The 27,519-nt window shown below is 38.4% G+C and overlaps 1 protein-coding gene across 1 annotated transcript in view; it reads right to left on the reverse strand.

Moving 5' to 3' along the window:
• The window catches only part of Adamts19 (ADAM metallopeptidase with thrombospondin type 1 motif 19), a 209,915-nt gene that overhangs the window by 175,503 nt on the left and 6,893 nt on the right, over positions 1–27,519 (reverse strand). The window lies entirely within an intron of this gene.

Raw genomic sequence — 27,519 nt, forward strand, 5'->3', positions numbered from 1 at the left:
CTGGATAGCGTCTGGAAAATGGCACCCCAAGCTGTATTCTGGCATCCATATTCATGAGCACACATATGTACAAGCACCAGCACACAGAGGCATACACATACACACGCATGAATGCATGCATGCATAAACATGGATGTATCTAATAACAGACAGCTGTGTTATGGCCTCTGTGTTGAAGAAGCGAATGGAAGTTATAGGATCAGTGATTATGGGAGAAAATGAACTGCATGTCCTAAACTGTTTTCCCAAATGTCAATACTTTCAGAACTTGGATTAGTGGACTCATTTGCTATTTGCTTATGTTAAGTAACGAGACTGATCATCAAATACTTGTATCCATCTATCCATTATAATCTCATTGCTTAATAAATAATTTGGGTTGTCTATGGAAATTTGAGAATATGTATGCTAATGGCCATGAATTCAAGTTTTAAACTTTTAGTTTATAGCCAGTCTACCAAGAGACATTCTGTTCTGTCCCCCTGCATCTTTCTGATGACTGTGAAGCATTCTTTATGAGTGTTCTGATTAGACTGATGGTATACCGCAAGTAGTGGACAAGGCATAGGTATTTGATGACAAAAGCACATTGAACCCTATCTTCATGAATCTGACATATTAGTGTAGTAGACACCTCCCCCCACCCCCAGAAAAAGCATGGATTCAGATTACACATCGTAGAAAGCATCATTACAGGCAAAGTGATGAGGAGCTAGAGAGGGTGGGCAAATAAAGTAAAAAAAAAAAAAATAACAGCCAGTCATATGAAAAAAAAAAGACTAAGACTGTAATTGGGGGGATAAAAAGCTGTTTCTTAGCAGAAACCTGTCAGATAGCAAGGCAAAGTAGGATGCTGGAAGACACAAAAGGATGTCAGGTCACACACTTGATGTTCGTGAAAGCAAACATTTAAAATTATAACAGACTGCTTGCACCTGCTATCTACATCCCAGATAAGAACATATTTAAACCTGAAAAACAGCATGTAATATAACCATATTAAATAAACAATGTATGCGATAGCTATACAGAGGTGAGTGTTAGGAAAAAAAGAAGTTGATCCTGGAAGGCAGAATTCATGGAGGCAGCAGAGTCAGGATAACATTTTTCCATTGCAGCTGACTTCATTGCAGACCAAAGGGGTCCCATGAACCACCACTCCCCTCCTAAAAAACCAAGTCTGTAGACTGTACTCCAGAAATAGACATCAAGACCCCACTGCTGAAGACAACACCTATACAACTAACTGAACATGGTGATGTCAAGCTGGTGCCTACATACAGATTTCACCCCTATGGTCCATCTTCTTTGGTACAGGAAGTTACTCTGCATTCTACCAAAGAAAAAAGTAAACACCAACACAACCAAAAAGCTGTGGACCTACAGTGGTTTTCTGATGCAAAATATACATGGGCAATGGTAGCACAAAGCTTTTAGGAGTAACCAACCAGTATCTGATTTGACTTAAGGCCCCCTGGATGGAATGGAACTGGTCTTGGTCAGTGTTTTGTTGATGTTAGGACTGTACCAGGCTGTATGTATGTATGTATGTATGTATGTATTTATTTATACATATAGATGTATATATATATTTATGTATGAAGCATGCATATATATAACCTATATTTAGGGTAGTATTTTTATAGGATTCCTGAGTGTGTGGACAAGTAGGCCTCTGTTTCTTGTGTTTCTTTGTTTTGTGCAATTCTGATGTGTTAGTTTTACCTTTATATTATTATTATTATTATTATTATTATTATTATTATTATTATTGCCTTAGATGCCTATTTGTTTTTTAATGTGAGATAGAAAGAGATTGTATCCAGACTGGAAGAAAGGTAGGGAGAAAGTGAGGGAATAGAGATAGGGTAACCATAATCAGAACTTATGTGAGGACAAATATATTTTCAATAACAACAGGGGGAAGGTAGAGTGTTAGGCTGCTGGTGGGCATATGAAATGCTGCTTTGGAAAACTATTTGCTCATTGCTTCAAAATGTTTCGTGTGGCTTTATCTTAAGACCTAGCAATTCTGTCCCTAGTTCTGTACCCATGACAAATGAAAATTGCCTCCACATAAAACCTCTAATATTCATACTAGCAGTATTTTAAAAATAACACCACAAAGACTGAAACAACACAAATATCTACAAACTGATGAGTGGCTATACAAAACGTTTGTTCATACAATGCACTGGTTCTCAACCTTCCTAATCCTATGACTCTTAAATACAGTTTCTTAGGTTGTAGTGACCCCAACCATAAAATAATCTTCATTGCCACTTCATAACTGTAAGTTTTCTACTGTCATGAATTATAATTTTATCTGATATGCATATAATAAGTGACCCTGTCAAATGGTAATTCGACCCCCATAGGGTTTGCAACCCACAAGTTGAGAACCATTGACATATTGCCATATTATTCAGCAATGTTGACGTTATAATTGACATTATGTTGTTATAATTTCAACATGAATAAATCTTAAAATCTCTTAGTTTTTAAGATTTGAAAGAAAGTACACAAAATACTATCTAAGGCATGATTCTGTTTTGTTAAACTTGTATAGATAAAAAAAAAAAAATCCAGAGATGCAAGGTGGATTGAATTTACCAGAGACCAGCCAAAAAAAAGAAAACCTGGAAGTAACTTTTAATGGACACAAAGTTTCTTTTTTTTATTATTCTAAATAGTTTCCAAAATATTCTAAAATTAGGTAATGATGATAGTTTTGTCATTCTGTAAATATGCTAGAAAAGCATTAAACTATCATTGTAATTTGCAAAGGATTAGAGTAGGCACTGACTTTTAAGGTTATATATGTATACACATAACTTGTCTAAGTTATATCTGTGCAAGTGTGTTGGACGGGAGTGGGGGTTGGGCACCAGTAAATGGGTATAGATACACTTTAAAAGATGGAGCCGCACACAGGGGTCTTCCCAGAGACTCATACTCCAACCAAGGACTATTCATGGAGATAACCTAGAACCCCTGCACAGATGTAGCCCAGGGCAGTTCAGTGTCCAAGTGGGTTACATAGTAATGGGAAGAGGGACTGCCTCTGACATAATCTGATTGGCCTGCTCTTTGATCACCTCCCCCTGAGGGGGGAGCAGCCTTACCAAGCCACAGGAGAGGACAATGCAGCCACTTTTGATGAGAACTGATAGACTAAGATCAGAAAGGAGAGGAGAACCTCCCCTATCAGTGGACTTGGGGAGGGGCATGCATGCAGAAAGGGGAGGGAGGTTGGGATCGGGAGGGGAGGAGGGAGGGGCTTATGGGGGAATACAAAATGAATCAAGTGTAATTAATAACAAATTTTTTAAAAAAAAAGATGGAGCCGCAGACTCAAAGGCAGGAGCCTTGTCTGGAGGCGCTGCAGTGCTTAAAGCAGTGGGCACTGTTGGCCTTAGGGTAAAGCCTATCAGTGAGGAAAACCTAGAGACAAGTGGGGTTTAGTATAAAAACTAACAGCTAATGTGACAACCACAACATTGACAGGCCTCACACAACACATATCCACGATGGCGGAGCATAAAGCAGGTACCCCTTGGGACAGAAAGACATTTCAGTTTTAATGGAAGGGTAATTGGAAGCAAACAGTGCCCTGAATCACCTGAGATCAATACCCTCCAAAGACTATTCTTGTTCCTTTCTTTCTCTTTCTTTTTCTTTTTTTGGAAATGTACTTAATGGAGATGAAAGCTAAATGAGGCAGACCAACTTGAAATCTGTCCCAATAAACCAGGTGCAAGATCAGCATGGCTAGATTAAGATGTGGAGAAAATTCAACACATTTCAGGTTTATTTTGGACTTTCACCTCAACCAGAGGGCAATCACCCAAATTTGTCAGTGATTTGACACTGACCCAGCATGGAACCAGGTCACAGAATTATTAAGGGCGACTCGGGAGTATCTGGCTTAAGCATGAAATAAAGAGAAAAGGAGACTCTGTAATTAGGACATCAAAGCCTGACCTCAGTGATGAACTGGACTGTGGGTGTAAAGAATGGTTTTCTGCTGAGAACTTAACTAAGTTTGACACATCTGTGAGACTTCCACATGGAGAATTCAAGTAGACACATAAAGCTCAAGGGAGGTTCTTAAGCTGGAAAAATCGTGGGAGACAGAAATTCAAACCATAGAAATAAATGATGCGTTCTAGCAGGGATAGGTAGGGACAGAAGACAGAGGATTTAAAATCAAACCCAGGACCTTAAAATTGTGAAATAGAGAGACAAAAACAGGTAGAAGGGAAGAAAGGCTAAGGTTGATAGAAAGGAATTGTTTATATATATATATATATTTTATTTTTTAAATTCTTTCTTGAAGGATATTTGAAGAAAATCTAGTAATATGCCCTACTTCAGTTGGTCTGAGGAAACTGTTGTCCCAGTCTAACCTACATACAGAAGGTTAAAAAACCAGAAGTGCTAGGCACAATGATCAAACACATGTGCTGGGGCTATTGTCCAAATCAACAGCAGAGTCTCAGCTAAGGAACGTTCCTATGCCTTCATCATCAGGGTTGCCGCAAGTCACTAACAATGTGAGGTTCTGCTGTCGCTGCAAATGAGACAAATTCACGTGTTCCATAGTATGTGGTCAGAAGGGAGAGTCCAGAGTCATTAACTGACTTCACTCGATCTATAATGTTTCATAAACAACAAAGAAAAGTGGCTTCCAAGCTCCCACCCATCCTAACCTTTAGCAGGAGGTGGTGTTTTTTGGTGAGGCACCTCGTTGTTAAGCGTTAGTCACCGGGCAGTTTGGGAAGCCGCTCGCCGTGGTGATGAGCTCTGGTGATGCTTATCTCATGCAATGCCAGCCCAGTCCTGAGCTGTAAGCGGAGCCGAATGAGACCACTGAGAAAGCTGCACAGCTGCAGCTGGAGAAGTGCACATCACTGCCAGGTCTTACTGGTGACCTCACAATTGACAGAGAAGCTGCCAACCTCCTACATACCCCAAGAGAGAAGATGCAGATTCATTTTACCATGGAAACAAGATTAGTGAAGCAAACTATTTAGGACCATAGCATCGGAACTCAGAGAATGGAAAAGTGCTGCAACATCTTTTAAGGGGTCGATTAAAGGTCAAACAAATACAGTACTCATTTACTTAACAGTATTTACCAAGAGTAAACTATGCATTAATTAGTATTCTAGAGGTAGAAAATACAGCAAGACACACAGGAAGGAAACCTTCTAACTTTTTTCTACTTCTTAAGAAAACAATCTGAAGTATCTTCAAATAATAAAAGTTTACTTTTGAAGATATTAAATCCCTTTCTCATTTGCAATATAACAGCAAAATGAAGTGAGTGGTGGCTTTTTCCATTTCAGATTCTTGAATAATTCTTTCATCTCCATTTTGACTTGCATTAACTAATCACAGAGGCATGTTTATTGTGTGAGAGAGATAAACCTTGTACTGACAGTTCTTTCCCACTGAGTGTTTCCTTAACTGAATACAACTGAATGCTTTTTGCTTCCTAATATTTCTTTATTCTCTCATTTTATACACATGTCATCCAAGATTGAGGAAGTTTAAAATGTTCATGCAATATGCTGAGTTTTGCATGCAACCTTAGGAAATCACAGACCTAAATAACCGATATAATACAGTGTACACTCTGAAAACCAAGACATCCTAAGATCCAATTCAGATATACAGGACATTCTTCATAAATCTTTGTTTCAGTAAAACATCTTTAAATAAGGAAGTATCAAGACAAGACAATAGAGATTGGTCTGGGCTCCAAATTCTATGTAGAGAAGGTCTCATTCATCAGCATCATTGATAAATATTTATATCTGTGTCTGTTTTTTTCAAACATACATAAAGCAGTTACCATGCTGAGGCAATTTTGGTCTCTAACTGGATAGTAACAACTCTTGGGATAAGTGTTACTACAGTTCCAATATAGTCCAGTCCTTGCTGTTCAGAGGAAATTCTGTTTCTGTATCTGAGATGTTTTCAGGCCTCAGACACATGACAAATGTGCTCACAGCCCAGTTATTATGACCATTTCTGCTTGAAACTGGTTTCCTGTCCTTGTCATTCCCATCATTTTGTTGAATGTTCTCTTTATTCTGCCTTGAGTTTGGGTTATTTAAATCCTAAAACATGGCAATGAATGTTGAAGACATCTCTCTTATGCTGAAGATAACTCAAAATAAGAGAAGAGGAAAACTACCACTTTAAGAACCACTCATCAGAGGATTACCATGAGTTTGAGACTAGTCTGGGCTGAAGAGTAAGACTGTAACTCTAAAAGCAAGCAGGCAAACAAACACATGAAAACCAAAGGCACCCACACACACAAAAAAAGCATAAGCAACTGCAGTGTAAGAGGGGGCTCTCACAGCTACCCCCAATAGTTAATAAACATCAACTTTCATTTGGCAGATGTTCAAACATAGAAAAATTCATTGGTTGAACTGAATTTTCCATCTATTACCAAAATGGAAGAAATTGATGCATCCATCAAAGAAAATATTAAATAAAAAAAATTCCTGACAGAAACCATCCAGGAAATCAAAGACACCATAAAAAGACAAAACCTAAAAATAATAGGAGTAAAGGAAAAAGAAGATTCCCATCTCTAAGGCCCAGAAAATGTTTTCAACAAAAACATAAAAGAAAATTTTAAAATCTTTAAAATTTAAAGATTTTAAATTTAAAATATTTTTTAAATTTAAAAGAAAATTTAAAGAAAGAGATAGCTATAAGCATGCAAGAGGCCTACAGAACACCTGATAGAATAGAGCAGAAAAGAAAGTCCTCCCACCACATACTAATCAAAACACTAAATATACAGAACAAAGAGAAAATACTAAAAGTTTCAAGGAAAAAAGACAAAGACACATAAAATGGCAAACCCATCAGAATCTCACCTGACTTCTCAACAGAGACTGTGAAATCCAGAAGGGTCGGAACTGATCCCATGCAGACCCAAAGAGACCACAGGTGTCAGCCCAGCAAAACTATACCCAACAAAACTCTCAATCACCGTGCATGAAAAAATAAGATATTCCACAATGAAAACAAATTTAAAGAATAGTTACCTACAAATCCAGCACTAAAAAAGATACTAAAAGGAAAAATACAACCCAAAAAGGCTAACTACATCCAGAAAACCACAAGAAATAAATAACTTCACTACAGCAAAACTAAAAGTAGAAAAGCACACAAACACACTGCCACAACCAACATCAAAATAAAAGGAACTAACAGTCAGTCACTGGTCATTAAACTTTCTCAACATCAATGGACTCAACTCTCCAATAAAAAGACAAAGACTAACAGAATGGATGGGAAATCAGGACCCTACATTCTGCTGCATACAAGAAACACACCTTAGCCACAAAGATAGACATTACCTGAGAGTAAAGGGCTGAAAAAAGTTTTTTTTCCAAGTAAAAAGTCCCAAGAAACAAGCAGGAGTAGCCATTTTAATATCCAATAACCTTTACAGCCATTGAAGCAGGACATTCTCCCCAAGCATGGTTGGATACCATAAAAAGCTAAAATGTTATGCTCAGGATGTGAGGCTAAGCACTGCACTCAGGGTCAGCCACTTTGGACCCAGAGAAGAGCATGTCTGGTTGCATGCGGGTTGATGCCCCAGGTCCCGCCTCTGAGAAAAAGGTATCGGACGGGTCTGATGCTCTTTGGGTGGATGACACCTAAACGAACATCGGTACAAAGTCCCAATTTATTTCTAATATCAGAGATCAGACCTCTACTCTTGCCTGATGCATCTAAAACAAAAAGGGGGAACTGTAGAGAGCTGCGGAATGCTATGCCTTAAAGATGGAGCTGGTTTCCGCCTTCCACCTTCCTGATGGTGAGTGCTCTCGGTCACGAACAAGTCCACATTTGGCTAAGGCTGAGGATCTGGCTTGCTTCCATGTATGTGGACCTATCTGCATTGCCCACGTGGCATGCCTGGGTTGGCTACCCAGAGGCTATTTAAGCTGTGGGCTGGCTTTCCCCAGGGTCCGAGGATTGTTCAAGGTTTCTGAATAAACTGCATTGAAAAAAAATATATCACTAATGTTCAAAATTTCTAATAACAAAGGGAAGATTCATTTTGTAGATAAGAACAATTAAACTTTATTTTTGTTAATAAAAATACTTTTTTTCAATTAAAAAAATGTTTATTTAAAAAAAATAGAGTTTTAACCAAAATTAATCAAAAGAGATGAGGAAGGACACTTCATACTCATCAAAGGAAAACTCCACCAAGAAGACATCTCAGTTCTGAACATCTAAGGCCCCAAATACAAATGCACTCACATTTGTAAAAGAAACATTAATAAAGCTTAAACCATGCAGAGATGCACAGATACTAATAGTGGGAGACTTCAATACCCCACTCTCACCAAAGAGCATGTCAACAAAACAGAAACTAAGCAGAGAAACAATGACACTAACAGATGTCATTAATCAAATGACATCTACAAAACTTTTCACCCAAACATGAAAGAATATACCCTCTTCTCAGCACCTCATGGAACCTTCACCAAAATAGACCATATAGTAGGTCACAAAGCAAGCCTCAACAAACACAAGATTGACATAATACCTTCTATGTTGTCAGACCACAATGTAGTAAAGCAGGACCTAAACAACAGAAATAGCAAAAAAGCGTACACATGCATGGAAACTGAACAACTCTCTACTCAATACTAGCTAGGTCAGGGAAGAAATAAAGATAGAAATTAAAGACTTCCTAGAATTCAATGGAAATGAAGGCACAACATACCCAAACTTATGGAATACAATGAAAGCAGCGTTAAGAAGAAAGTTCATAGCACTAAATGCCTTCAAAAAGAAATTAGAAACATCTCATACACCTAACTTAACAACACACCTGAAATCCCTATAGGGAGGAGGCAAAGAAGCAAACATACCCAAGAGGAGTAGATGGCTGGAAATAATCAAACTCAAGGGCTGAATCAATAAACTAGAAACAAAGAAAACAATTCAAAGAATCAATGAAACCAAGAGCTGGTTCTTTCAGAAAAACAAGATAGAGAAACCATTAGTCAAACTAACTAAAAGGCAGAGAGACGCTATCCAAGTCAGTAAAATCAAAAATGAAAAGAGGGACATAACAATAAACACTGAAGAAATCCAAAGAACATGAGGTCTTACTTCAAAAGCCCATATGCCACAAAATTTGAAAAGCTAAATGAAATGGACAATTTTCTTGATAGATTCCATTTACCAAAGCTGGATCAAGATCAGGTAAATAAATAAAATAGTCCTATATCCCCTAAGGAAATAGAAGCAGTCATCAAAAGCCTCCCATCTAAAAGAAATCCCAGGGCCAGACAGTTTTAGGACAGAATTCTACCAGACTTTCAAAGAAGAGCTAATACCAATACTCCTCAAACTATTCCACAAAATAGAAACAGAGGAACACTGCCTTGTGACTGACTATATGGCCATATTAGAGAAGGTTCTGTGAAGTGCTGGAAAGGTATATTATTTTGTGTTTGATTGACATGTTCTGTAATATGTCAGGTTCATTTGATCCATAACATTGCTAAGTTTCATCATTTCTCTTTAGTTTCTGTTTTGATGACCTATCCATTGGTGATAGAGGGATGTTGAAGTCTCCCACTATCAATGTGTGAGGTATAGTATGTGATTTAAGCGTTAGTAATTTTTTTTTCTATTAATGTTCCCCCTGCATTTGAGGCATAGATGTTGAGAATTGAGATGTCATCTTGGTGGAGTTTTCCTTTGATGAGTATGAAGAGTCCTTCCCCATCTCTTTTGATTAATTTTGATTGATAGTCTATATTATTCCATATTGGAATGACTACTCCAGCTTGCTTCTTGGGTGCATTTGCTTGGAAAACCTTTTTTCAGCCCTTTACTCTGAGGTAATGTCTATCTTTGTTGCTGAGGTGTGTTGTTTTTTTTTTTTTTTTTTTTTTTTTTTTTTTTTTTTTTTTTTTTGTATGCAGCAGAATTGTGGATCCTGTTTTCACATATTCAGTTACCCTATGTCTTTTTATTGGGAAAATAAATCCATTGATGTTGTGAAGTATTAATAACCAATGATTGTCTATTCTTGTTATTTTGATTCTCTTGTTGGCTGTGTGTACATGCTTGTGGGCACACGTGTGCTCTTCCACATCTCAGGTCAATTTTCAAGTAACTGTCCATCGTGTTGTTGTTTTTAAACAGATTTTAGGAGGTCCAAGATGGTGGTGCCGACCACGCATGGTATCTAAACAGCAGCTCAGCAGTGAGAGCAGAGTGACTGGCAGGCCGTACCATGGACCCCAAAACTCCAGCATCTGTGTTTCTAAAGTGAGAAGAGAATCCATGGGGATACTCGAAGATCCATCTTCAGGACATCCAGCTAATACTGGAAAAAATTCCCGACTCCTGCTTGGCACTGCCACAACCCTAAGCTACCCTCCGCCTCCCAACCTGCAGCAGGGGTGCAGGCATCTCCCACCCTGCAGCCTTGGGCCACCATCCCAAGCCCACCGCCTGTGGATACCCTCTAGGAACGGCAGCAACAGCACTGGTGATAGACGTTTAACTATGGCTGAGCAGTGAGAAGGTTAAAGCAACCTCAACATGTGAATTTCCCTCTTATTTCTGCAACATGACAATTCCTCTGCAGAAAACAAGATTTACCACAAATATTATCAATCAAATGTGCAAATACCACTTTTCTTAACAGGCTCTCAAAAAATGTTGCCCTTTGATGATGATGACTTCATTTCTACTGCCTTGAATTTTTTAACAAAAGCGGTGAAATTTCCCTAAACAGGCATAGCTGTAACATTGCAGGCCTGCCCTCCACCATTTACTGAACACAGACAGCATGTTAAAATCTATTCAGTACTGATTTGATCATCTTTACCACCTCTCATTCATTTAAAGGCATACATTTAAAGGCAGACGGGTCAGTGTTTCAATCAAAGATATGGGCTGAGGTTTGGCAGTTGAGGTGGTTTGAGGCTCCTGGCACAGAGGCAGCACTTACAGTGAAGTAAAGCAACCCTTTCCTAGCTCACACTTTTAACAGTCGCCTACCATTAAAGGTCACTGTGCACACAAAAGCACACTGAACAATTATAAATCCTTGCAGGAAACGAACCACCTCCTTACTGTGCCCTACAAACTGCTCATGTCTAAATAGTTTAAGATTTTCACTCCAACTTACAAGCCTAGTGTGCTTCTCTTGTGATGTTCATTAAATGAATCCCACATATAGAATTCAGCCCCACATGTGGGTATAATAGGTTTAATTCAACAATTAGCACAACGATGCACACGAATGGCAAATCCCACTACTGCATTTTGCTGCAGACTGAATTCATTTAGAATTGGAGTCATAATATGTTTTACTAAATTATACTGTAACTCACTGATGTATCCATCCTCTGCTACAGAAAAAATTAGCTTAATTGTTTCAGCAGCAATTCTCTTTGGAGTTCAGCATGAGAACACCAAGAAAGTACAGAGATGCATTCGTTATTTTATAGTTATAAAGACAAACCAATAAATCCAGTTGCATTAATGGGCCTACATATCAGTACACTCATCATGTATATTTTGCGATGTAATAGAATGTACATATGAATGCATGTTTGATAGGTACTGTGATTCATAAAGATAAAATTGCCCATTCAGAAGTGGGCCAATATACTGCACAAGGTGTGATCAATACAAAAAGCCAAATTTGTTACATTATTATTATTGATAAACTATCTGCTACAAAGCATATTTTTGGTACACTTAGAAAGAGAACTCAAAGACCACAAAACCTATACAAATATTTTCACTGAATTGCTACAGAGGTTTTTAAAAATTATTTTATTAAGTTATAGAAGTGTAAAATGGTATCATTTTAAATCATATTATTGATAAGACAAATAGCATTATATATTAAAATTGACCAGTTGGGTTTTAAGCACTTATTTAGACATTCTCTATATCTTAGTAGTTCTTAACATTCTGGTTAAGGAGAGACCAGGAATCTTTAAATTCCTCAGGAATCAATAAGAAATGACTATGTGAGATAGTTCTCTGAGAAAGAAATTATTTTGTTTGGGCTACCTCTAAATTTGCTATTCGATTTGTGTTATTTTATCTCGTAAAATATTTCATGATATTTTATCTTGTAAAACTATGTATTAAAATAAAATGAGACTGGAAAGTGGTGGCCCATGACTTTAACACCAGCATTTGAGAGGCAGAGGTAGGTGGATCTCTGTAAGTTCAAGGTCAGCCTGGTCTAAAGAGTGAGGTAAAGGACAGCCATGGCTACACAGAGATGTCTCAAAAAACAAACAAACAAACAACAACAAAAATGATACATGGGCCTGATGGGCAAGAGAATGGAAATAAGAAGAATCAGGGGAAACTGTGATGAATACAATGACATCTGCTGTTGCTTTGGATTGGGGAGTGGTTTTGTCAGTTTTAATTGGTGGTGTATGTTACAACTTGAAAAAGGAAAGTTCTAGAAAGACTTTTACAGTATGATTCCAATAATGCATTTTAAATACAAAACAATGTGATACTTTTATGGATGCACATACATAACAAATTTATAAAAATATGAATGGAAATATGTTTACAATGGTGAGAATAGTGGTTACATCTGGAGACTTGGGGAAGAAATTAGCTGCCAAGGGTACCATGGGAGCTTCAACATGATGCACACATTTGAAAATAAAGGTCTTAGGCAAAAATGGCGAAATTTAATATTCACATAATCTGTGTTGCTGAATTAACCAACGTGTTTTCATGCAGTTGTGAAGTTCTACAGTTACAGAACACTATATATTTATCGAATGATTAAAAGATTGGTGGGGAAATGTGCAAAGATCATGAGCATTATGAAAGCTGCTGCAAAGAAACACTATGACTGACTGAGAATGTTGACTGTAAAAAGAGTGCTGCCATCCACAATGGTCAAAGATCTGCAGGAAAGAGAACTATTGTGCAACTGGTGATGAGGTAAGTTGAGCTGGCATCTTTAGGTGGTTTGACAGAATATACTATTTCAATAATGCCAGCCTGCATTATTCTCTCTTCTCTCAAAGACACCATTTCCAGAAAATGTCTCACAGAGAGGTGTAAAACTGTAGGTAAAGCAGTGTATTGCAGAACCACTGTCCTTTGCAACTGTGTAAACTGGTGCTGAACTAAAATCCTAGCAACATGTGTCATTCTTTACAGCTACTGCCATGAATAAACGCAATCAAAGCCACCGGCATGTCATCCCTAAAGAGCCTCTGAGAGAGGTGTGCTGTGCACGTATCCAGCTTGAACTAGCCGGCACGATGCCACACTCCATGCTCTTTTCCAGAGCAGCAAGTGTGTGAAATTGGGCACAGCATACACACACACACTCACACACAGACTGGGAAAGAGGGCTAGGGAAAGAGAGAGGAAGAGAGGGAGGGAAGGAGGGAGGGAGGGAGAAAACAGACTAGAAGAAATGGTATCAGCTGACAACATCTGGATAAATCTTGCCTGTCCTAAATAGGCATCTAGGTGTACAGATCAGATGCCTTTAAACACCGTCCAGTCACTGGACAACACTCCGCAGCACTCACCCTACACACTCCTTTGTAGTGCAACAATTTATCTATTTTCCTAATATCATCTACAACTACATAATTTAAAAACACTTCCCTTATTTTAAATATAAACTAGAAACCCTCTCAGAAAGGCTGAATATTGAAAGCAATAAAAGCAAATAAGAAGCAAAGCTCTTGCTCTTGTCCAAATGCTGATACTAGTGGTCTCAATAAATTATGCTTTCATATTATGGATTACGATGTAGCTATTTTTAAATGTGGATATAAACAAAGGGCTTAAACTAATGACTTGACCAGAGAGCAATATACACAGTCACAGATTAGGGCCCTAGCCCTACACACCAATAAACAAGTTAGACAAGACACATAACTGCAATGCCATTTAACACATACACAAAGTTATAATTTTGCAAAGACAGTAAATGGTATTCATCCTTGCCTCTACACACTAAAACTACCATAAGGAGGGGGAATCCCTTAAAACTCAGAAAAAATATCAACCAAAAAAAAATAATTGAAGAAACGTGTGCCTTTGATCATGGTGCATGGAGATGGGGTGATCTCCAGAAATGTAAATAAGAAAAATTCTGGGAGACGACAGGGATGATGAGGGCATGGTGGCCGGGTGGAGGGATGCCATCGAGTATCACTGACAGACCCTCTCATCACTATAGTTTTTCCCTCCATCATCTCTACTGTAATGCTAAAAGTACTCAGAGCACTTACCTGAGACTTGGTCAGAAAGGGTATGATTCAATAGACAGTAGTGTTAGATCATTAATTCAAGTAACTGACTTGCAACTATTAATTTTAGTCTTTAATTTGTAGATAATTTTGAAATTAAGAAACCTGTTCTGTGGACATAGCCTCTATCTGGAACAACATATATAGGAGAGCCACTCTCCTTTCTTCCCTATCTCAAACTCGAACAGAATTCTCTTCAAATCCTGAAAGTCAAGGCTTTACGACAAGGGCCACAAAAGTCCCCTGGAGAAGGCAGCTTCTGCTGTAGCTTGCTCAGGGGTCTTGTGAGTAATCCCTCAGGAGAGCGCTCTGCAACAGCACATTGCTGGACTTGAGAGAATCTTCAGACTGAGATTCTTTTGTTATGTACTTACGTCTTAGTTATTTCGAATTTTACAATAAATATATCCCTACACCTCAGAGAGATCTGTGAGAAAGCATGCAGTGTGTGCTGAATAAGCCAGGGCCTCCTGAGACCATGTCACCGAGACCGTGTCTAGCTCCAGGTTAGGGAAGGGAGAAAGTGGGCTCAATCTCCCTCCAGACTATTCTCCTTCCATAAGACTAGGACAGGCAGCTGTGAGGACACTCCCCAGGTTCATTTGCAACCAAGAGAGCTGGGGAAGTGGGTTTGTCAAGTCGGAAACTGCTATGAAGTTGTTGAATTTACTGCTATAGCTTTTGTCACTAGATCAGTGGTTCTCAACATTCCTAATGCTACGACCCTTTAATACAGCACTTACATATCTTACACACATCAGGTCATATACACAATAACAAAAAATGAGCTTCTTTGTAAAATGAAAAAGTGCTAAAGATATTTAACAATATCTGGCATAACTTCAAATAGATATCTCTGCTGTGTGAAAATTTCTTGTTTTAAAATAGTAAGCATACTAACACAAGAGAACCATAAAGGAAGAGAAAGATAGATTATATTTCCAACATATATATTTCTACTCCTATATCTATTTCTTGACAATTTCTGTACAAATTTTGAATACAATGATGCAAACTATTTCCCCTACATAGCAACGTTTCATTGCCCTTAAAATATAATTGGGTTTTATATAGTACACTTAAGCACATAATCATACCTTTGAGTCCTGTTTTCTACAAGCCTATGTTATCATCATGTTTAATATCAATTATATATCATGATAAATAAAACACACATAGACAATTTTGAACCTCACCCCAGATGTTATCATACCCCTTATTTTGAAGAAGTATTTACCTCTGTAGACCCCCAATGCCTATGAAAAAAATCAGTGTGTCTTAGTAGGGTGTCTGTAAGAACTGAGCATTCTGATATAACATTATGAGTGGGATACACAAGAGTGTATCATACTTGAACACAATTGAACATAAGAGGGTTCAATTATGCTTTTTGTGAAATATGATTTTATTTTCTTTAAAGATTAATGCAAATAGAAACAAAATCATCTACACCTGTCATTTTTCTTTTATTTTTTTCATTTATTTTTGTTAGTTAATTCAATTTACATTGCAGTTATACATACATCTCCCCTCTTTTCAGTCCTACCCTCCTTCCTGCACCCTGCATTCCTTAGTATAGGGGAGCTCTCCTACCCAGACACCCCAGTACATCTATTCACATGAGAACATCTTCCTTCCCTGTGTTCTGGTAGGGAAATCCCATCAGGGGGAAGCGATCAAAAAGCAGGTGACATGATCCATGTCAGAGATATTTCTGACTTCCCTAACAAGTGGGCGCACATTACACCTAAGATGCCCATCGGCTACTTAGAGGATCTAGGTACAGACCATGCATTGTCCTTGGCTGTTGCTTCAGACTCCGTAGGCCCCTCTGGGCCATGGTTGATTGCTTCTGTTGGTCTTCTTGTGGAGCTTTTGTCACCTCTAGATCCATTTATCCTCCCCGCCTCTTTTCCAGTAGACTTCCTATGCTTCCGCCAATGTTTGGTTGTGAGTCTAAGTATCTGTTTCCAACTGTTGCTGGGTGGAGCCTCTCAGAGGACAACTCTGGTAGCTCCCGTCTGCAAGCCTATCAGAGTATCTTTAGTAGTGATAGGAGTTGGCTTTCTTCCATGGGGTGGGTCTTAGGGTTGGGCCCGGCATTGCCTGGACATTCCCTCAGTCTCTATTCTATCTTTTGTCCCTGCAGTTCTTTAGGTAGAGTAAGTTTTGGATTGAGGTTTTTGTGGATGGGTTGGTCATCTCCTCCATCCACTAGGAGTCTTGTTTAGTCTTGAAGGATGTTCTCTTCAATCTCCCTGGGCCCCTGCTACTAGGAGTCTTAGCTAGAGTCCTCCTCATACCCTCCCAGAGGCCTATTCTGATTTAGGTCTGCAGCTAGTTGCAGGGATGCCTTATCCACTGTTTCTCTTTTCTCTCCCCAGGTCTGAGCTCCACTCTTCTTTCTTTCTGACCTTGCTCTCTTCTACCACCACGTATGTTTATTCTATTTCCCCTCCTGAATGAGATTTACAAGTCCTCCCTTGGGTTCCCCTTGTTACTTATCTCCTTGGGATCTGTGCATTGGAGCATGTCAATCCTGTACTATATGACTAAAATCCGCTTATAGACAAAGAACTCAAGAAATTAAACGCCAATAAACCAAACATTCCAATTAAAAAAATGGGATATAGAACTAAACAGATAATTCTCAAAAGAGGACTCTCGAATGTTGGAGAAGCACTTAAAGAAATGCTAAGCGCCCTTAGTCATCAGGGAAATGCAGATCAAAACGACTCTGAGATTCCATCTTATACCGATCAGAATGGCTAATATGAAAAACTCAAGTGACAACACATGCTATAGAGAATGTGAAGAAAGGAGAGCCCTCTTTTAAATTCGAACAACCACTTTGGAAATCAATTTGGGAATAGCCCCACCTTAAGACCCAGCTATATCACTCCTGAGCATACACCCAAAAGAAGCTCCACCATACAATAAGTACATATCCTCAATCATCCTCACAGCAGCTTTATTCATAATGGCCAGAAACTGGAAATAACCTAGATATCCTTCAACTGAAGAATGGATAAAGAAACTGTAGTACATTTACACAATGGAATACTATTCAGCCATTAAAAAAAAAAAAAAGAAAATCATGAAATTTGCAAATCGATAGAATGAGAAAAGATCAGCCTGAGTGAGGTAACCCAGACCCAGAAAGACACAGAGGGTATGTACTCACTTATAAGCAGATTTTAGTCAATTTTTCTTCATAGTGTTTATAAAGTAAACAATGAAGGCATTACACCACATTTTGTGTGGAAGTTTAAATGAGAATGTTCCCCATGGGCTCATATATTTGCATGCTTAGTCTCCAGCTGATGAATTGCAGTGTGTCTCTGTCTATCTCTAAGGGTAGGCTTTGAGGTTTCAAAAGCCCATACCAGGTCCCACCCACCCTGCTTCCTGCAGATTAAGATGTAAAGCTCTCACTACTGCTTCAGCACCATGTCTGCTTCCTGCTCTGATGATAACGAACTAACTCTCTGAAACTGTAAGCAAGACGACCCCAATTAAATGCTTTCTTTTGTTTGCCTTGGCCATGACGTCTTTAACAGCAAAGCATGATAGCTGGAAGATTTGGGTGTTTTCCCTGATCCCTGCATATTTCTTATGTAATTTGTTACCTACCACTGTCATAACTCACAAAGATTCATGTTTAATACTTTTAAGTGATCTACTCCTTTCAAAATTTATAATTTGAAGAATATCCTAAAGTTTTAACAGGTAAATCAGCACATCCAAACTTGACTTGAACTAAGAAAATAAATTTGAAGTTAGTATATATTTTAAAAAACTTTACTTTAGATAGCAACATCTCATAGAGTTCTTGACATATAATTAAGTTTCTAAAAGACAGACAGCACATAAGTGCATCTTTGAGGTTCTATGTTTTCTATAAAGCATTTATCATACCTCAGACAAAATTTTTGTGTAAATTCTAATGTACTTTCAAAAGCCTATGTTGTTATTATGATTCTAACCATATTGCATCATGGGGATTCTTTTGTTTCATCTTTCTCTTGTATTTTCAAAATTCCAAGGGTGATAGGAGCAGTAGGGGTTATACACACCCGGTATGTTTCTGCTAGAGAGCAGAATCAGCCAGTTAACCATGCATTTCCAATGTATCTGCATACTCTATTTCAAGCCTACGGTAAGCTATGAATAGGTTCAGAACATGAACACGTCAGACTGTGTCACCAAGAACACAAATTTTTAACTTGTGGAGACTCCAGAGCCAAAGGCAGGAGCAGCCAAGTTCTTAGACCACTTACTAAAATATCACTGGTGAGCTAACTAGGCAACCACATTAATGGGCAGAGGTAGGCTTCTCCCCAGGGAAATGTCAGCATGCTATTCCCAAGCATTCAAGTGGAAACTAGGAAATAAGCATTACCATATTCTTACATTTAAAACATATCCTGAGTATATGTCATCAGACGCAAATTCTTTTCTCTTTCTCCTTACTGCTCCTTTTCATAGCTCTACCTCCCTGATAGGAATATTGCTTTCAATTCACACACAGTACGTAAGCTCTTGGGACTTAACAAAGACAAGGAAATGTAAAATTAAACATGAAAAGTAATCAATCATGAGAATTAAGTTAAAAACCAAAACTTCTCCCTCTCCTTTATCCCTTTCTTTTGCATGTATTTTAATTTATTTGGCTTTGTTTCAGTATGAAACCCATGAAGCCTAGCTTGGCCTCAGACTTAATTTATGATTTGCCACCTCCTGAGTGTATACTACCTCACTTGTGTGTGTGTGTGTGTGTCCCCGTCTGTCTTGGGGGGGGCACTTTGGGCAAATCAAACCTAGGGCCTTATGCATACCAGGAAAACACGCTGCCAGCTAAGCTATATCTCCAGTCAGCAAATCTATTTCTTTAATCTACCATTTTATGAGCTGGCATGATTTTCAAATGACACTGTGCTTATATCTTGCTGACTTCCCTCCGACTTCTCTAATGTTCCTTTCATGACAAAAGTTTTAATATTATCTTATCCTTTAGAAATACAGATTGACCATAAAACTAACATGATGAAAAGTGGGACTTAATGCTGACCCCAAAATTTAAATAGTAAAATTATTTTTTCCAAACTTTAAATGACTTTAAAACACCATTTATTACATGACCTAGACATTCCATTTCAATATATCTACTCTAGGAGTATGTATCTTTGCAAAGACTTATAAATAGATTTTTTATATTAGCAGTGCTTACAATACCTAAACATGGAAGTAATCTAAATGCTCATCAGTTGATGCATTGATATCGTGAAGTGGCACATCCAAAGAGGGTAACAGGAAGCAGCTGTGGGATGTGGGGAGAGAGGCAATATAATTCTATTTCAGTTAAAAACATTATAACATGATAAAATAAAAATAAGTAAGGGTAAATACATTACTCATCAAAAAATATGATGATTAATGAGATCACAGAAACAGAGAGTCTTAATTTCTTTTAAAGAAAAGGAGAGCAGGGGGCAGTGGAGCACACCTGTAATCCCAATATTCAGGGAGGCACAGGCAGGTGGATCTCTGTGAGTTCAAGTTCAGTCTGGTCTACAAAGGGAGTCCAGGACAGCCAGGGTTACACAGAGAAACCCTGTCTCTAAAAAAAAAAAAATCAAAGAAAAAATAAAAGAGGGAAAAGAAAGAACAAGAAAGAAAGAAAGAAAAAAAGAAAGGAAGGAAGGAAAAGAAAAAAAAGAGGAGAGAGCGAATGTACAATGTGGTCACAAACAGGATTTGATAACAGAATCAAGTCAGGCACATACTAACCTTGTATAATTTCATTTATAGGAAATGGTCAGGTAAATCTACATGGAAAAAACTGATTGATTACTGCCTGAGGCTGTAGAAGTAAAGTGACTGAAAAGAGGTATAACAGCCTCTTTGAACTGATGGAAATGTTCTGAAACTCCACTATGGTGACGGTTGTACAATTCTGTAAATGCACTACAAACTACTGAATTGAACACATAGCATAGCTGACCCTGGCGGCATGTAATTCAGAATTCCAATAAAGGATGGTAGAAAGAAAACACTTGCAGCATCCTTTTTAATTTTCAACATTACAGAGTGATTTACTCTAGGCTGAATCAGCCTGACATCTATGACTGCATCTTCCTATGAGAAATAATTAGGCCATATTTGGAAGGTGGTCTAGGGAGGACACTTGGTTTTAAGATTATAAGTTGAATAATTAAAAAATGCTAGTGCATAAAACCACTTATTTGGACCACATAAAATTACAACTTAAAAGCTGTTGGGATTAGGAATCATCTGTACGAACATAGACTAGGCAATTATTAATTTAGTTTTTAGAAGGTGGTTGTTTTTACAACAAATTGCTCAAAGTTTATGCTCTGCTGACTGTTTCTACTTGATTCTCCAGTAGAGTACTCAGGCTTGCTATTTTGATGTGACTCAATTCTGAAGTTCTGTATCCTTTGTGAGGACAGAATGGATGTCAGATACGCTTATAATATGTATGTTCCTCTCTCAATAGCTAGTTGAACCTGACTTCGGGGAAATAAAATTACTCCTAGAAATGTTTTATTTTTATAACTAAAGATATCATATTTTACTTACTATTAAGATATGCCTCCAAACTCAAATTATAATACTGATAGATCAAATGTTCCATTTTATTAGCTGGTGAGATTTTTCTGCGTTGTAACTCCTGTTAGCATAGTCATTGTTTCTACTGTTAATTCTAAGGAATTTTTTATTTAAAAAGTATTTTAATTTATATATTTACTTTACATCCCAATCATGAGCCCTTCTCTGTTCTCCTCCCAGGCCCTCCCTTTCACTCTCTTTACCCAATCCCCTTTCTCCTAGTTCTCAAAAGAAGGGAGCTCTGCCCCCTCCAACCTACCCCGGCACATTAAGTCTCATCAGGGCTGAGCTCCCCCTCATCCACTGAAGCCAGGCAAGGCATCCTGGCTAGGGCAAAGTGATCAAAAGCAGGCACAGAGACCACGTCATAGACAGCACCTGCTCAACTTTCTAGGGAACCCACACGAAGATCAAAACACCCATCTGTTACATATGGGTAGAAGGCTTCTCTCTCTGTAACCTGCCATAGGTCTGATTTAGTTGACTCTGTTGGTCTTCTTGCAGCCTTCTTGTCCCCTCCAAGTCCTACTAACCTTCCTTCCCACTCCTCCACAAGACAGCTCCCACCCCCGAAAGCTCTGCCTGATATTTGGCTGTGAGTCTGAGCATCTGATTTGCTCAGAGCTGCTTGGGGGCAGGGGCTCTTGGAGAATGGTTAAGTTAGGCTCCTGTCTAGCATACATAGCAGAGCATCCTTAATGGTTTGGCTCTCTCCCATGGGATGGGTGTCAGGTTGGGCCAGGCATTGTTTGGTCATTTCCTTGATCTCTGTCTTTATCTCTGCACATCTTGTAGACCTCTCCACATCCTCCCTGTAGCCTACCTTTTCACAGGTCTCCAGCTTGTTTCAGTGATGTCCCCTCTTTCAGTTTCCCTTTTCTCTCCAGGCCCTCAAATCTCTCCTCTCCAATCTCCCCAGATCTGACCCCCTCCCTCCGGTTCCCTCCACTTACCTCCTCTACTTCCTCTTCTATAGCCTACTCTACTTCTCCATCTGAGTGATATCCAAAGGGCCACTGCTGTTACTTAGCTTCCTTGGGTCCTTGATTAATACTATTTACACATCCATTAAGTATCTTTTTATTGAAGAATTAAGTTCCTAAGTCCTTTGAGAGATATTAATGACCAATGATTGCTAGATCCTGTTATTTTGATGTTGCTGGTGGTAGTATATTTGTCTGTTTTTCTTCTGTTGGTTTTCTGCAGTAGCTTTATTTATTTCCTGTGTTGTTCTTGGGTGTAGTTTACTTTCTTTGGTTGGAGTTTTCCTTTTCTAGTATCTTCTATAGGGCTGGATTGCTGTGTATATATTGTTTAAATTTGGTTTTATCATGGAATATCTTGTTTTTTCCATCTATGGTGATTTAAAGTTTTATTGGATATAGTAGGTCTAGGCTGACATCTGTGTTCTTTTAGGGTCTGCATGACATCTGTCCAGGCCCTTCCAGCTTTCATTGTCTCTGTTGAGAAGTCTGGTGTTTCACTGTCTCTGTTGAGAAGTCTGGTGTGATTCTGATAGGTCTGCCTTTATGTGTTACTTGGGCTTTTTCCATTGCAGCTTTTAATATATATATATTTAGTGTTTTGGTTATTATGGGGAGGGAGGATTGTCTTTTCTGATCCAATCTATTTAGTGTTCTGTAGGCCTCTTGTAAGTTTATAGGCATCTCTTTCTTTAGGTTGGGGAAATTTTCTTCTATGATTTTGTTGAAAATATTTTTTGGGCCTTGGAACTGGGAATCTTCTGTTTTTTCTATTCCTATTAATTTTAGGTTTTGTCTTGTGTCTGGAAGTTTTTTTTTTTTTAGTTTTAACATTTTCTTTGACAGATGTATCAATTTCTTCAACTGTATCTTCTACACCTGAGAGTCTTTCTTCCATCTCTTGTACTCTGTTGGTGATGCTTACCTCTATAGTTCCTGCTTTCTTCCCTAAGTTTTCCATCTCCAGGATTTCTTCAGTTTGGATTTTCTTTATTGTTTCTATTTCCATTTTTAGGTCTTGAACTATTTTGTTCATTTCCTTTACCTTTTTGTTTTTATTTTCCTTTATTTCTTTAAGTGATCAGTTCATTTCTTCTTTAAGGGCCTTCATCTGTTTGACTGCATTTTTTTTGTATTTCTTTAAGAAATTTATGCATTTCCTCTTTAAATGCCTCAATCATCTTCAAAAGCATAGATATAAGGTCATTTTCTTGTGCTGCAGTCGTGTTGTTTGTAGTGGGATAACTGGGTTCTGGGGGTGCAACATTGCCCTCGCTTTTGCTGATTGTGTTCTTATTCTGGCCTTTAGCCATCTGTCTCTGATATTGGGTGATAGTTCTTGGTTCCTTCTTGTTTTCTATTGGGTTTGGGAAGAGCCCTCGGTACTAGGCTAGATGTTCCTGGAGTACCCTTCCTCAGGACAGTGGGTGTGGTTATGGACTGGCTGCTAGATCTTAGGAAATAGTCTGAAGTCCTCCTCAGGTAGCTGTGTCCCAATTAGACCTAGAGACAGTGTACTGGAATGGGGCTGTGTTGCTTTTATGATCCAGAGGATCAGCAGGTCTCCTCAAGAACCCAGGAACCCTCCACTCATACCAGGGGAACTCCCCGCATCAGCAGTCTCATCATTCATTCACTCCCTCTGCTCCATGATCTCTGAGCTCAAGCTGCTTAGACACCATGAAGGCTGGTCACTACCATTTTGAAGTGCTCCTGAGTTCTGGCTAAGGTCTGAGGTATGGCCTGGAGGCTGGCGCTATTCCCCTGGATCTGCTGAGTTGGGTAGCCAGACGCTGGAACCACATGCTTATGGAACAGAGGAGTATTCCTTGGGAAGATGAGAAAAGCTGGGTGGGTAGAGGCTGGAGCATCCTAGAACTGGGGAAGGAACCCAGGCACTTTCCCTGAGAAGGGCAGGATTAGCCAGCAGGCCAGAAGCTGAAACTGATTGTTCCCAGCAACCCTGGTCTCTCCTCTCCCCTGGGATACATAGATGCTGGCTTTTGGGGTTCAAAGCCTTTTGCTTACTCTGCAATCACAATGGTCCTGCCACTCAGAAACTGTGTGCACTTGGAGCCGCCATCTTGGATCCTCTCTCCTCTAATGATTTTACAGGACTACTGATACCACATTCAGAATACGACTATGTACATAAGGCCTGGCATTTATATGCTGTTTGAAATAGTTTATCATTTAAGTCCTATTGAGTTCCCTTGAACTTATCTGTACTGCTCTGAGATTCAGCTTAGATAACTTCACAGATACTTTTCAACTTTCTCTTCATGACAATTTAGAAATACTGCACAGCAGTGCATCTCAGTCTTTATTTAGTTGCATCTTAACTTGATGGTAGGTTAGGTCCCTGTCAATCTGAAGGTATGCTCCATATTCTATTTCTGATAAATTTTATTTCATAATGATTAAAGAAAAGCTCGAATAAGCCATCTGTTTTAGTGCCAGTTATTTTTTATTATAGTTTAAAATAATTCATGTTTGTTTACCTCATTTTTAAGCTAGTATCTAAAATGCAAAGTACGTTTTAGCTGCTTGTGTCTAACTCTGGAGGGGGGCGCTGGAAAATAAAAAAAGACTTGCACACCGGCACTAAAATTTCACTGTATTACCTCTCCACTAATTCACATTTATAGCCCAGTGACATGTGAGTAGGTTTCTGGAAGGATATTAGAAGGCATAGACAGAAGGTATCTGCACTTATAATTTGTGGAAAAAGAAAATAATAGAAAAACAATGAGCTCAATATTTTTAAAACAATTTTTTAAGGTTTGCTGGATGTAAAGTGCTCATTAAAGATCCTGAGTTCTGTGGCTTTTCGGAGCTACTCGAATGGCTGCTCTCAGATTTCCGCTTGCATGAGACAGCCCTAAATACTACAGTCTATTGCTGTAGCAATGGTTATCCTCCAGAACTTGAAGGTAAGATGCTTTTACTGGACAAGTGAGCGCTGCACTGTCCAATCCCCAGGGTCTCTCCAACACTACCGTGTAAGCACTCTATAAAAGTGCCCATGTAGCTTTGAATGGCTGAGCTCCCATTTTCTCACTTTTCTCAGTCCGGGGCCTGGCATCAGACTAAGGATGAGAATGACACGGTGATGTGCTAACTGGAGCTGCTCACTGAAATCTGCACTAAATCATGGTCTTCATTTGTCTAGGGGCACCTGAAAGCCTCTTCTCATCGATCTCCTCCCTAAACCATAAACCTAAAGGGATTGCCATCCATCCTATCATTTATAAAGATATATGCATTAATTCTCTAATTTAGCCAAGTTCCCAATAGGAATACCATCTTTTCTATTATTTATTTATTCAATTAGAAACATTAAACTATCTGGAGAGTTATAATTACTATTAAATGAAAACATCCCCTTGTTAATGAGCTCCAATGGAAATGTGTCATTTAGTAATTCTTTACAAGTGTTTTAAGACTTCTATAGAGATTTTAAATATATGCTTGTTCAGCATTTTGAATCATAGGTTATTCTTGCAGAGGTCCTGAGTTCAATTCCAAGCACCTACAGTTGGTTCACAATTGTCCACATTTCCAGTTCCAGAGATTCAGGCAACCTCTTCCGATCTCCTAGGGCACCAGGCACACACGTGGTGCACAGATACACATACAAGCAAACACTCATTCACATAAAACTTTAAAAACTGACCTCTAATGTGCTCTTTAGGATTCAGTTAGCAAACCTCAAAAAGTAAATATTAGATAAGAAAATGCAAAATTTCTTCTTAAAATTTGACCCACATGATGGGATTTTTCTCAGGTCTAAGACACAGATCAGTAGCTGAGCAAGGAACTCATTCTGATCAACACATGATCAATGCCTTAGAGCAAGAAGCATTTATTGGACCTTCTGCATTGTATGATGTAAAGATGTGAAGGACCTCTGATGAAGTTTTGGAGAAGTTAGATTGCTGTACAACAGGCTTACTTATAATTTTTTTTGCATAAAAATTGTAGCCAGGACGCTAGGTAGATGTGCTTCCTAAGGTGATTGCTACAGATAAAACCGCTGAATAAAATTTAGAGTGGTTACATACAAAATGATCTCTATGAGATCAGGAATGCCACATATGTCCATGAGATCATCTAAATCTGTGAAATTTGGTCTAGTCTTATGAACCAAAAGGGACATTTAAGAAGGTGCACCTTGTCTAGTTTCCTAAAGATTTTAACAGTTTAATATTTTCATCAAAACATTAAAAGTTAAATACCTTTCTCTAGATGGAAGACTACAAACGATATTTTTATATATTTTCAACATTACCTATTCTCAGAATTATTAGTTTTAATTAAAATTTGTCTTTTAAGACATTAATATTTAACGAACTCCATAATTTGAAATGAAGAGGAACAAAACACAAGTAAAAATACATAAACGATATGAAGAGAAATTCTGTAGGATAGTGAGAACAAAAAGAAAGAAATTTTAATAGCAATACTAATAACTTTATAGGCAAAGGTGGGCTTGCATAGTCTTGTAGGCCTGTGTGCAAAACAACACGATCAGACAACATTACTAATACACACACATGCCTTTAGACACGCAAAACTGGCATCTAGCCAAAGCTGTATATCTGCTTTTCAGTGTTCGTCACTACTCATGACAATAGGAGATGATTGATATCATTCAAATGTCCATTAAGCCAAACTGAGAGAGATAATGGAAAAGCCTTGAGGTCAAATAAAACAATCACTCAAAGAGTAAAATCTCACACATGGAAGGTGCAGGTACTATAAAAACCCTAAAGTTACGTGTGTATATGTTTGTGAATCAGTGGCCTCCAGATCATGTACTTACAATCAAATAACACGTTTGATACTTAGGAAGAAACAATGAGTAATAATGAGAAACCAGGTACAGAGGGGTTTTCATTTTATCACTTTTTGGAGGTTCTATGTGGTAAATTCTGAATCCACTTTATTTTTGGAAATAATTTCTTTTGGCCTCGGAATTTAATGGAAGATGAGCCTCTTATACAAATCAAGATTCAAAATCACAGCTTCAAACTCTGAATAATCCATGCTCTAACATCAAACACTACAGAGTTAATCATCTCAGCTCAACTGATGTCCATAGTAAATTTGTTAGATTTTTCTCTCTTTCTCTTTGATTTTTTTTAAATATTCTCTCATAGTGTATCAAAGTTCGGGTATCTTTTTTATTGCTTCAACCCAGAGCATATTGGAAAGGAGAAGCTACAAAAGGCACAGGATATTTACTGGGAGGAAAGGCAACAGGATATTCTAAGCCAGTGGTTCTCAACCTTCCTAATTCAGGGACCCTTCAATACAGTTCTTCATGTTGTGGTGACCCCAATCCATGAAATGATTTTTGTTGCTACCTCATAACTATAATTTGACTACTTTTATGAATCATACTGTAAATATCTGGTATGCAAGGAGTGTCTTAGGCAACCCCTGTGAAAGGGTCATTAGACCCCTCTAAAGGGGTCATGACCCACAGGTTGACAACTCCTATTTAAGCAGCAGTGGAACATTCTGTCTTACAGGGAGCATGTTGAGCTCAAGAAACA

The sequence above is a fragment of the Meriones unguiculatus genome, chromosome 2 (assembly GCF_030254825.1).
Source record: "Meriones unguiculatus strain TT.TT164.6M chromosome 2, Bangor_MerUng_6.1, whole genome shotgun sequence".
Classification (NCBI taxonomy): Eukaryota; Metazoa; Chordata; class Mammalia; order Rodentia; family Muridae; genus Meriones; species Meriones unguiculatus.